Here is an 11583-nt window from a genome sequence, read left to right on the forward strand (position 1 = left end):
ATCAGATCCAGGGCTTCATACATCCAAGACTATCACTCTATTGCTGAGCCGCCTTATCAGCCTGAGCTGCTGCTTACTATCAGGTGCTGGCAGCCTGTGTTGCCCAATTCCCAGCCTAGGGTATATGGGTGGAGTTTTGGTGGGGTTTGGGCTTCTCTTGTCCTGAGCCTCCAGGTCTTTTGTTGTCACAGGCGTGCTTCCCGGGGAGTGTTGTTTCCTGGTTTTCTCCCCTCTGTTGAGGCGTATGCTCAGCTTTTTACTTCAGTTGGGAGGAGTTGGTTGTGTTGTTCAGGCACCGGATCCCCGGGCCTGGTTCCGGCCCCAGCCAGGAGCGCGCTCGTTAGGCCTGTGCTGATGTGTATACCACCTAGATTATGCAGCCTGGAGGACACAGTTCAAATTTCTTCTACTGTTGGTAGTCTTGACCCAGGGGCGCTGTTCCTGGCTTGGGCATTTAAGCTCCCTTCCAGGGGCACTCTTGCTCTGGCCTGGCCAGCAGAGTGTGCTCCACCGGCTGGTGGAGCTCTCGAACAGTTCCCAGTTTTAGTGGGTCCTGTGGTCCGGGTGTTGGGGTAGGGAGTCTAGGTCAGGGTCTGGGGATTCCCTCCAGCTTTGGTCTCCCTTGAGGGAGACACTGTCCCCTGTGGGGTACTCACCCTGGAGCTGGTTGTTTCTGTGTGGTGTAGGTCGTCAGTTGTTGTTGCAATCCGAGTTCAGTTGGGGTGGTTGCGGGCTGGGTTGGGCGGTCCCCGCCAGGTCGTTGCGATCGAGATTGGGCGGGTGGTCTGCCGACAGGTCCCGTTGTTGCGCTGCTGGTGCCTGGCGGCTGTGGCGGGATGGAGCCTCTCCGCTCCGGTGGAGAGTGAGGGGTGGGGGTGGGATCCTCGTGGAGACTCCCGGCTGGTAGGTTTCTCTGTTCCTGGTGATCCGCTGTTCTGCAATCCGGTACCTGGTGATCTGCAAGCGGCCCCCTGTGTCTCTGGGGCTCCGGCAGCCCCCGTCGGGCCGGCTGGCCGGCGGCTTGGCACACTGCCGCGCGGCCAGTAAAGGTTGGGGGAGGGGTCTTCGCTCTTCTCTGTTCTGAAATTCTTTTCCTCTCTTTCTTTTTTTGTTATTTTCCACCTCTGGTTTTTCTCTGAGTGTTCGTCTTTTTGTTGTTGTCAGTCTCTTGGGGAGATTAAGCGTTGGAACTCGAACTCTCTTTTTGGTTGGAGAGAGCTGTGGAGTTTCCCTACTGCCCCGTCGCCATCTTGGTCCCCCCTGCCAGTACATTTTTAATACTAGTAACCTAATACCTGAGCCACAGCACAATTTGTGGATTTTTTTTTAAACTGCAGTTGGCTAATTAGAGATGAGTCCATGGACTCACCTGCCTTGGCTGGCCTTGAACACTGAGTCTCAGATGTGTGACCCTTGAGTAACTTTAATAACAAGTGTAAGCTACCTCAGTTTTGATTTTATCCTCTGAAATTGGCTCTCCCTTTTCTTCTTCTACCTTTCTTTTCATTTATTTACTTTATTCTTGTTTGTACTGGTCCCAAAGCTTGATCTCAAGATGTAGGTGCTGTCCCAGAAATCAGTCTCATTTCTGCCATTGGTGCCACAGCTCAACCTCCAGCTGTTTTTTTTTCTTTTCTTTATTTTTTTGGTGGTTCATTGGAGATAAGAGTCTCATGCAAAGCACTGAATACCTCAGGAAGCTGAAATCTGAGGATCACAGTTTGGAAGCCAGCCTGCAAAGGAAATTCCATGATTCTCTTTATCTCCAGCTAGCTGGTAGTGATCCCACCAAAAAGCTGAGATTGATAGAACTCCAGCCTTGAATAAAGTAGAGCAAATTCAAATCCCATGACCTGCACACACAGAAAAATGACCAATGGATTTCCCTGCTTGGGCTTGCCTTTTAAATGATATTTTCTGATTTAGTCTCCTATGTAGTTAATATAACATGTGTAAGCCACCAGTGATTGATTAATTTAAAACTCTGTCACTGGCTATTACTTTTCTTCTACACTTCTTTATTTCTTTTGTGGTGGTCCTTAGGCTTTAACTTGGGGCTTTGGTGTTTGTCTTTTTATGTCTTCTATATAACTTGTTTCAGTTTTGTTCTAATGTTTCATTTGCTTATGTTGCTTTTTATACCTTACATAAGTAATTTTTTTTTCTCACAAAAGTAACTTTTAGCTAGGTCCTGGTGGCTCATGCCTGTTATCTTACTCAGGAGGCTGACATCGAAGATCACAGTTTGAAGCCAGCACAGACAGAAAAATCTTGGAAATTCTTATCTCAACTACACTACCAAATGTGCTAGAAGTGAAGATATGACTGAAGTAGTAAATTGCTAGACTTGAGCAAAAAACTCAGAGCCCAGGTCTCAAGTTCAAACCCTTGGACTGGCACAAAAAGAAAACTTTCATTAGCTTATATTATACTAGGATTACTGGTGTGAGACACCAGTTGGTTTTAAGAACCAACTTTTGTAGCAGCTGCCACTTTTGATGTTTTCCCTAGGAACTTTTATGTTGTTTTTTTTTCCATGCCTTATATTTACATTCCATTAAATGTGGGAGCCTGCCATTTTGGGTGCTTTGGTGGTGGGGTCTTCCTGCAGCTTCACAATAAACTTCTATGATGTCACAACCTCTTTTTCCATCACAACCGATAGGTGTCAGCCACTGATCTCACCCTTATGTGGACTTAGATACACAAGGAGGAAAAAAATTATTAGAAGAAATGACTATTAACAAGACCACAGCTTGATGAGTTTTCCTGACTGAATTCTGAGATTACATGAGCAGAGCAGGCTCACCTCTACACAAGGCTACTGAGCACTAAGGCTCATCTCTACACAAGGCTACTAAGCACTAAGGACCAGGCACTGTTGTAGGCAACTGGAGAAACATGTGAATACAGTTATGAGTGGCCTTCTCCATGCAAATTTCATGCTGAAGGAGAAAACCAGAAATCCCAATGATAATATCAATGAATCAGAAGGATGGTGATCTGGGGAGACAGCTTCACATTGAGGATGGGAGGAAGAGACATATGATCTAATAGCAGGGGACTTCATCCATGCAATTACTGCTTTTCCAGACTGGCACCAATCTCAATCCCAGATCTCATCCTTCTGAGTAGCCAATTATAGGTATGAAGCTCCTGCAGTGGGCTTTTTGATATCAATATCTACAACCAATGTGTGCTAAGTTTCTTGGAAGTTTCTTGAGAGGAAGGTTCAAAATTAAGCATATTATATATCCTAAACATTCATTTCATTATCTTCTAATTATTTGAATATGAGCTGTATTCCTCACTTTTGGAAAAATCAAGACAATTTTTTTCATTGTTCAAATCCTGGGGAGGGAAGGAAAATCACAGTTTCTTTGCCAAACTAGCAAGTAATAGTCATTTCAACTTACCAGTTTTTCCAAATAGTATGTCTTGTCCTTGATGGATTTTTCATCTTCAACAATGTTAGATGGATGAAATTATAAATGGGAGAAAAGCAACCACATAGTAGCAAGTTTATCACAATGACATATAATCTGTCCACTTTCTACCCAATGAAAACATTTGCCACAAGAATTAAAAAACTTGAATAAAAACTTGGAGATTCTTACTCTTTATACAAAGTTGTTTTTTTTTTTTTTTTTTTTTTTTTTTTGTCAGTCGTGGGGCTTGAACTCTGGGCCGAGGGGCAGTCCCTTAGCTATTCAGCTCAAGGAAAGCACTCTAGCACTCAAGCCACAGCACTACTTATAGTTTTCTGGTGGTTATTTGTAGATAAGCTTCATGGAGTTTCCTGCCCAGGCTGGCTTTGAACTGCAATCTTCAGGTCCCAGCCTCCTGAGTAGGTAGGAATACAGACATGATCCACCAGCACCTAGGGAAACTTGTATTTTCTTCAGTTTTGCTGGCTTGAATGATTACCAAGGAAAAATAGAACCTAAAATTGTTAGTTTGTGCTAAAATTTGCAATAGTTTTACCACGAAGAATAGGGAAATATTTAGAATTACATATTTTGAGAAAATGTAGCTTATTAGCTTTTATTGTTCTAAAATAATAGAATCTATCTCCTTTTTTGTAGACACTGTACTCTGAGTTCAGAACTTGTACTTGTTGACAGACACTCTATTCTGTGAGCCACATCTTTCTCATTTTTAAATCAATCATCATTTAAATAATTTGAAGCTCACAAGGCATCTTTTGTTAAGATTAAATAAAATAAGCCTAAACTCCTGCCTTTTGAGTAACAGAAGAAATCCTAATATCTAGAATATATAGACAAAAAATGAAACACCCTAAGAACAAATAATTTAATCAAAAAATAGGCAAGTGAATTGACTAGATAGTTCCCCAAAACTGATGTAGGTGTCTAAGGAATAAATGAAAATATTCAACACCGTTAGTAATCAAGGAAATGCAAATCAAATCTATGTTGAAGTTCATGTCTGCCTAATCAGAATGCCTATTAAAAAAGAAAACAGAAATACTTGCAAGGAGGTGGGGAACGATATCCTACACAATGATGGCAATTCAGTGAATCATTGCAGCCCCAACAGAAATCAGTGTGGAAGTTCCACACAAGAAATCATACATATACACCTGAAGAAATGTAAGTCAACCTTATAGTAGAGCTATCTGCACACACATTTTTTACAGCATGATTCAAAATAATCACATTCCAGAATTGGCCACCACAGGCAGAAAAGTGTGTAAAACTGTTATCTCCAACTAACAATTAAAAAATCTGGGAGTAGAACTGTGTACCAAGTTGCAGAGTACCAGCCTTGATGGAAGGAAGCCAATCAAGAGATTAATGTCCTAGGTTCAAGCCTCAGGATGGGCAAACACACACACACACACGCAAACACACACACACACACACACACACACACACACACACAATGATTCCTATATTTTTTAGCCAAGTTTCTTATTCCCCTAAGATTCATACATCTATGACAGATCTAAATATAATGGGAAAGATATATTTATAATGATAAACTTCTACTGAAGAACCCAATTTTTTTCTTGTTTTGTTTTGTTTTTGTGGCCTTTGGACTTGAACTCATGGCCCGAGTGCTGTCCGTGTGCATTTTCCCTCAAGGTTGGTGCTCTACCACTTAGATACAGTGCCATTTCCGGGTTTGTGGTAGTTTGTTGGAGATAAAGAGTCTCAAGACTCTGTCCTCCACACACTGATTTCTAACTGCAATTCTCAGATTTCACATTCCTGAATTGGTAGAATTAGAGGCCTGATCCACCAATGCCGGGCTAGAACCTGAGTATTTTCACCATTTCTCATTGGAAGATTTCAATTCTTTTTCCTCCAGAACACTTGCCAAGCACAGTTCTCTCTGGATGGTAATCAAGCAAATACAGAGGCACTAGAAGCTCACACCTGTAAATCCTAGCTACTGAAAAGTCTGAGATATGAGGACAGTGGTTCAAGGCCAGCCCAGACAGGAAAATCTGGGAGACTTTCAGTCCCAATTAACCACAAAAAAAATGCCATATGTTGAGTTGTGGCTCAAGAAATAGAGCTCTACCTTGATCAAATACCTCAGGGATAGGCCTCAGGCCCTGAGTTCAAGGCCCAAGACCAATGCACATTCAAACACACACAATTTAATAACATGGTTCTCAAACCTAGCAAGGTGCCATCCTAATCCATTAATGTCAAGCTTTGTTATGAGAACTGGAAAAGTCTAACGTCTGGCGTGGGCTGGTAAACAGCATCTGGATATAGTAATTAGCTCACAGCCAGTCAGACCAACCCAGACCGGAAACAAGATTGAGGTGGTGCAGGCACATGACCCCTACTCCCCTATTCACCCAGACTAATCAGGAGTGAGGTGACACAGGCAAGCAGCCCCCACTCACCTAGACCGGAAGACAGAGTGATGTGACAAGGGCACCAAGCCCAGACTTATCCAGCCAGGAAGCAGTAGTGAGGTGATGCAGGGACATGGCCCCTACCCACCCAGACCAGATGAGGTGACACAGGCACCATGGCCCTTACTCCCCCACTCATGCAGACCAGAAGCAGGAGTGAGGTGACACAGGCACGTGGCCCCCACTCACCTAGAGTGGAAGCAAGAGTGAGGTGAAACAGGCATGCAGCCCACACTCACCCAGACCAGAAGTAGGAGCGAGCTGGTGCAGGCACACGGCTCCTTCCTACCCAGACCAGAAGCAGGAGTGAGGTGACACAGGCATGCGGCCCCTACTTATCTAGCCAGGAAGCAGAAGTGAGGTGATGGTCGCATGCCACACCAGAGGCATGATCCTAGCATTCCATGGCAGCTTCTTTCTCTCCCAGCCTTTGTGAAGGGCTGCTAGGTTCCATGATGCACTCCGGAGGTCAAGGGGCTGGAGCCAAGGTTGCTGCTGCCCTCCCTCAACTGTTACTGCACCTGCTGCAGCTATGGAGCAAATTTAATAAGTTCTAATTCACAGACCATATACTATGAACTATTAGTATCTTCAGGTACCATATTCCACTTGCTAGTCACTTAATTTTATAGTTGCCAATGTCTTAAGTGTTCACTGACTTGTAAATATGCTGGAATGGAAATCCTAATATCACTGATGTCTTTTAATTTCTAAGAATGATGATTTTGAAATGACCCTTTCTGAAGAGAAGAGGAGGGGACATAGACCCAACTGTTCGAGAGTGCCTTTGGGTGACACTCTATTGGCCCAAGAATGAGTCTACACAGCTGGTATCCAGTTGTTTTGTGTTAGTCTTTGGGTCATGTTTTCTGTTTGGCCTTGGAGTCTTAGGCTTCTCTTTGTAGACATAGAAGATGGGAAAGTAATTGCCAAGGCTTATATAGTCAGGAGCCATTTACTTCCTGCCCTTCTGAAATGGCATCTCACTACATAGCCAAGATGGCCTTGAACTTATTTTGCTTCTGCTTCAGCCTCCCAAGTGATGGAATTACAGGCTTACCATACCATGCCCAGCTATCTCTCATGGACCATTTGAAATAGAAAAATCATGACATGTGCGCTATATCTACTAAGAGACTTGTGCAAAGACCAAATAATTTACAACCCAGTTGTTAAGAATATAGACTCATATTCAACTGAATTACAAATTCAATTTTGGTTTCTTACCTACTTTTGGTTAAAGAGGTAGACACTATATCACTGAGCTTTATTCACTTGTACAGAAATGTGGATGGTGCCAGGGACAGGTAGCTCATGCCTATAATCTTACTCAAGAGGCTGAGATGTAAGGATTGTGTTTTGAATCCAGCCCGGGCAGAAAAGTCACCATTAGAATAGGAGGACAAGAGCCAAACTGATGAGGCAGATACTCTTCTGAAAAATGGTTTAATATGGTAGATTGTTTCCCACATGTCAGTTTGTCCTTCTGCTTGTAGATAGAAAATTTATAAGGCTCAGAAAAGGATTCAAGCTCTCTGTTAAACCATACTGTAGCCATTTTGATTTTTATTAAAGGAATAATCAATTTAGACATTGGTAGCTCATGCCTATAATCCTTGCTGTTTAGGAGGCTGAGATCTGAGGAACATGATTTCAGGCCAGCCCAAGCAGAAAGTCCATGAGACTTGTCTCCAATTAAGCAGTGATAAACCCAGAAGAAGAGGTATGCCTTAATAGAGTACTATTCCTAAGGAAAAAGCTTTATTTAAGCTGCCCTAAAACTTCTGGTGATATGTTGGGACATTGCCATGTACAATGCTGCTGGACCCTGCCTTCCTTTGGTGTGTTTGCCTAGAGCCTGGCTTTCACTCCTGTGGATATAGGCTGTTTAGCCCACAACCTTGGGGGTGGCATGATCCGTGTATGGAATATACTGCCCAGACAAACAACTATGATGTAAGCAATGATTGACAAGGTGTTAGTCCAAAGTTACAATGGTAAGGATGTATTCTGTTTAGCTTTTTTCTTTAGTTAATTGCTTTATAAAGTTTATCTGCTTATTTAATGTACTCTAGGAAATCAAAAGTTAATATTTGGGATTTTTGGTACAATTTGCAACTAGGCAAGTAAGAGCACCCATTGCCCCCAAATTCAACATTTAAAATTATGAAAACTTTGTTCAGATATTTTAGTCATCATAAATTTGAGCCAGGGATGGGAGCTCACACTTGTAATGCTAGCTGCTGGGTCTTGACAGATACAGAGAGGATTATGATTTGATGTTAGCCCGGGAAAAACATTCAAAATATTGGATCTCAATTAATATTGAACCCAATGCATTGTGCTTCTTATTTCATCTACTCAGAAAGGGTAAAAAGAAGGATTATGGTCCATGCTGGCCTGGTCATAGACATAAAACCCTACCACAAAAATAGCTAAAGCCGAGCCGGGCGCAGGTGGCTCATGCCTGTAATCTTAGCTACGCAGGAGGCTGAAATCTGAAGATCACAGATCAAAGCCAGCCCAGGCAGCCCAGTGAGACTCATATCTCCAATAAACCACTAGAAAACCAGAAGTGGTACTGTGGCTCAAACAGTAGAGCCCTCACCTTGAGCTGAAGAACTCAGGGACAACACCCAGGCACAGAGTTCAAGTAACATAACCAACAAAAGAAAAATGAGGGCTGGGAAGGTGGTCAGTGGTAAAGCGTTTGCCTTGCATGCATGAGACCTGGGTTCGATTCCTCAGCACCACATAAGCAAAAAGAAAAAAGCCAGAAGTGACGCTATGGTTCAAGTGAAGAGTTGAGGGACAGCACCCAGGCCCAGAGTTCAGGCCCCATGACTGGACCCCCTCCCCACCAAAAGAAAGAAAGAAAGAAAGAAAAATAACTAAAGCCAAAAAAAAGCAGGTGTATGGCTCATCTGGTAAAGTACCTACCTAAAGTGCATGAGGCCCTGAGTTTAAGTTCTAGGATAGAAAGGGGGAAAGGATGTGAAGGAATAGAAGGAAGAAAAGAAGGAAGGGAGGAGTTATTCTGTATCTTGTACTTGCCTAGCTATTTCATTAAGGTGGCTTCTCATTCCTTTTTTTTTTTTTTTTGGTCGGTTGTGGGGCTTGAACTCAGGTCCTGGATCCTGTCCCTGATCTTTTGTGCTCAAGGGTAGTGCTCTACCGCGTTGAGTTACATTGTCACTTACGGTTTTCAGTGATTAATTGGAAGTAAGAATCTCATAGAGTTTCCTTCCTAGGCTGGTGTTGAACCTTGATCCTCAGATCTCAGCCTTCTAACTATCTAGAATTACAGGTATGAGCCATTGGCTCTGGTCACTCATTTGTTTTCTTTCTTTTTATTTGTAAGTCATGGGACTTGAACTCTGGGTGTTGTCCCTGAGCTCTTCAGCCTAAGTGAAGTGCTCTACCACTTGAGCCAGAGCCCACTTCTGGTCTTCTGGTGGTTAATTGAGGATAAGAATCTCATGAGCTTTCCTACATGGGTTAGCTTTGAACTGCAATCCTCAGATCTCAGCCTCTTGAGTAGTTAGGATTACATGTGTAAGCCACCTGCACCCAACTTCCTCATTTATTTTCTCATGGTGAGTTCAAGCTGATTTCTCTACTCCTTGTAGTTCCTAGCAACTACAAAGTAGGCCTAGAGGTACCTCATCCTTCACAGTACTCCTTAGGACCAAGTGACTGCTGAGTGCAGGAAAGCAGATGAGGCCAATATAAAATACAATACTATCTATCTATCTATCTATCTATCTATCTATCTATCTATCTATCTATCTATCTATCTATCTATCTATCTATCTATCTATCTATCTATCTATCTATCTATCTATCTATCTATCTATCTATCCATCCAGTGGAGAGAACTAACACAGTCCCCCACTACCACAAATTATGCAGTCGAATTTCCCACATTTGGGGAAATCTCAGGGGTCAGCAAATCTGGAGTGCAATAGATAAGCCTGGCCCTGGGAAAACCACCTTCGTGATCATAGTATCTCCCCTGCCAGGTAAGTAACAAGGCTGACTCGGTATTTAAAAACTAACAAACATGTGAGAGTAGTTCACATTTGTAATCCTAGCTACTCAGAATGCTGAAATCTGAGGATTAAGCTTTAAATACTAGATAAATTTTGCTGAATTTTTATCAAAGCTCCTTTGGTGTTTTTAATTGAAGGTTTTATTTATTTTCTTATTTTACTGTTTCTTACTGTGACTACCAAAAAGCTGAGTGACTTCCATGGCTTGTATTCCTGGATTACTTTGGAAGTGCTCTAAGATTTCATCAGAGGCCAGACTTGTTCTACTCAGTTGAGTAGCTAGCCACAACGCTGTAAGCGACAATACTTACAGTAAGCAAAATTACATAAAATTAAAAATTCAGACACACAGTTACACTAGCCATATTTCAAATAAAAATAGAATTCAAGTTTCAGTGAATGTTAGTAAAGTTTTAATGCATTCATTTTATCTGTGTCCCCTGTCACACTGCCACAGAAGAATGGACTAGTTACAGCATATCATGTGACTACCAAGGCCTGGATGTACTTACTCTGTTCCTTTACAGAAAATGTTTGCCTGACCATGTACCCTAGTGAATATCATTATGCAGAGCTACCCTCTTTTCTATATGCTGTTATTTCTCCCTATCCTTTTCTCCCTCCCTCTCTCTTCCCTCACCCAATCCCTCCCTCTCCTTATTTTAGGGATCAAAACTCACGCATGGTAAACTGCTAAGCTGAATCCCAGCCCTGTGTATGATTTTGTGTTTGGTGAGGGGGTACTTTTTTAGGGCTTGAACTTTGGCCCTGGACACTATCTCAACTTTCTTCCTCCCTTCCTTCCCTCCTTCCTTCCTTCCCTCCTTCCTTCCTTCCTTCCTTCCTTCCTGCCTTCCTTCTTTCCTTCCCTCTTTCCTTCCCTCTTTCCTTCCTTCCTTCCTTTCTTCCTTCCTTCCTTCCTTCCTTCCTTCCTTCCTTCCTTCCTTCCTTCCTTCCTTCCTTCCTTCCTTCCCTCCTTCCTTCCTTCCTTCCTTTCTTTCTCTCTTTCATTTTGTCGGTCATGGGGCCTGAACTCTGAAATCTGGGCCTGGTCACTGTCCCTCAGCTCTTTAGATGAAGGATAGTGCTTTACCATTTGAGCCACAGCACCACTTCTGGCTTTTTCCGACTTATGTGGTGATGAGTAATGGAACTCAGGGCCTTATGCATGCAAGACAATCACTCTACCCCTAAGCAACCTTCCCAGCCTTCATTTTATTTTAAAAATAAAATTCAAAACATGCCTTTTATGAATCTTCATTCAATTTATTGAAACATAGTATATATTCTTTAAGCTGTTTTTAAAATATTTTTAGTGTAAAAATATTGTACAGAAGGTTTACAGTTACATGAGTAAAGTAGTGGGCACATTTCCTAGCGAGCATTGTCACCTCCTCCTTTCTTTTTCCCCAAACATCCCTTCCCTCCCCACCTTCCCAACACCTCCCATCCCCCACAAATTTTGTAAAGTTTGTTTTCAACATAGTGTTTTGTACATCTCATTGTTACAATGGGTTAAACTGTATCCTTATTTAAGCATCTTGTTATGTACATATAAGATGCAGGTCACAAGAAACAAATACAGTGAAAACAGAGTAATACCCTGGAGGAAGAACATACCAGAGAAACAAAAAA

General features: G+C 42.4%; 1 non-coding gene across 1 annotated transcript; it reads right to left on the reverse strand.

The window, feature by feature from the left end:
- Positions 1-9762: 9762 nt before the first annotated feature.
- On the reverse strand, positions 9763-9926 carry LOC122100060. The gene has a single exon (XR_006146087.1). It is a non-coding gene; the product is annotated as a U1 spliceosomal RNA (small nuclear RNA).
- Between the last annotated feature and the right edge of the window lie 1657 nt (positions 9927-11583).

The sequence above is a fragment of the Dipodomys spectabilis genome, unplaced genomic scaffold (genome assembly GCF_019054845.1).
Source record: "Dipodomys spectabilis isolate Male_0828 unplaced genomic scaffold, ASM1905484v1 ptg000558l, whole genome shotgun sequence".
NCBI classification, from domain to species: Eukaryota; Metazoa; Chordata; class Mammalia; order Rodentia; family Heteromyidae; genus Dipodomys; species Dipodomys spectabilis.